This window comes from Tupaia chinensis, unplaced genomic scaffold, assembly GCF_000334495.1.
Source record: "Tupaia chinensis unplaced genomic scaffold, TupChi_1.0 Scaffold000624_1, whole genome shotgun sequence".
Taxonomy (NCBI): Eukaryota; Metazoa; Chordata; class Mammalia; order Scandentia; family Tupaiidae; genus Tupaia; species Tupaia belangeri.
In genome coordinates, this window is record NW_006160144.1 from 273,555 (window position 1) to 275,173 (window position 1,619).

At 37.7% G+C, this 1,619-nt stretch overlaps 1 protein-coding gene across 1 annotated transcript in view; it reads right to left on the reverse strand.

The window, feature by feature from the left end:
* Window positions 1-1,619, reverse strand: part of LOC114009793 (uncharacterized) — a 36,334-nt gene that overhangs the window by 32,301 nt on the left and 2,414 nt on the right. The gene's annotated exons all lie outside the window — the stretch shown is intronic.

Here is a 1,619-nt window from a genome sequence, read left to right on the forward strand (position 1 = left end):
CCACCAGGTCCAGGACTCAAACCGCAGTCGACTACATGTGAGTCCAGCGACCTAACCATTACGCCCAACTGCTGGTCCCTTGGGGGATTCTTTTAATGTATCAAGAAAATATATTTCGGGAACCAGCAGTTAGCGTAATGGCTATGTCGCTGGACTCCCACGTAGTCAACCGCAGTTTGCATCCCGGACCCGGTGGCTTCAAACTCACGCTGGGCGCATGTGCATGCATGCCCAAGATCCCGAGAGGAGAATGAAGGAGAAGGGATTGCGGTGTGACCATCCCCCCTGGGGGGTGATTTCTCGCTTTCTGTCTCTATGTCTCTATCTGTCTGGCGAGCGCACGTGCCCTACAGCGAAAAACCTCTCAAAAAAAAAAAAAAAAGGAAAAAGAAAATATATTTCATAAAATTTCTGTAGAACACAGGAAGAAAAAAATGTGGAAGACAGTGAAGTTAAAGGCCACAGAGGGCAGAGTTAGAAGGTTTAACACACATTTAAATCTTAGTTCCAAAAGAAAAAAAAAAGGCCGGCAGGATAAAGACAGTATGGAAGAAATGATGACTTAAGAATTTTTCAGATCTGATAAAAGATTTCAACTGTCAAATTTGAAAAGTCCAAGATTCCCAAGGAGGATAAATAAAATTAAATCCACTTTTATCTTCTAGTTCACAGTAAAACATTATAGCAAAGGAAAATGTCTTAAAAGCAATAATAGCAGCAACAAAAGAATACCCTTCAAAGATCAAAATATAGACTCACAGTTGACTTTTCATCACTTTTTATCAGCAAGAAGCAGAAAACTGCAGAATGGTATCTTAAATGTGCTGAAAGAAATTCTGCTTAAAATTCTAGGCCCGGAGAAAATATTGTCAAGAAAAAGGGGAAAATAAAGATAAGTATAGACCAGAAAAACAAAGGAGTATTTGTCACTAATACACCCTCAGTAAAAGAAATAACTTTAAAAAAATAAAAATGTAATCCCAAAGGAAATGTCTGAGCTGCAAAAGAATAATAAAGAATGAAGAGTGGGTAAACATTTCAATAAATATGAATAGAGTTGGCATTATAAAACATTATTAGTAGTAATAAAATAAAAAATGAAATGTTATTAATAGCAATAATGTTTTATTGAATTAAAAGAAAAAAGATAGTATTAAAGACATAAGAACAACATTAAAATGGGTAAAGAGAAAAATGGAGTTAAATATTCTTAGGTCTTTCTATTATCCAGTAGAAAATAAACTTGGGGAGGCATTAAATTACAAATATTTATCTTTTTTTTTTTTTTGAGAGGTTTTTGCTATAGGGCACGTGTGCTCACCAGAAAGACAGAGACAGAGAGACAGAAAGTGAGAAATCACCCTCCTGGGGGGATGGCCAAACCACAATCCCTTCTCCTCCGTTCTCCTCTTGGGACCTGGGGCATACATGCGCATGCACCCAGTGTGAGTTTAATACACGGGGTCCGGGACTTGAACTGCAGTTGACATGGGAGTCCAACGACAAAGTCATTATGCCAACTGCTGGTCCCAAATTTTTTTTACCATTTTCTTTAGCATGGCTCAGCAAGTAAAGTGGAGATTTGAATAATGGAGTAGATCAGATGTTGTGAGTTTTAC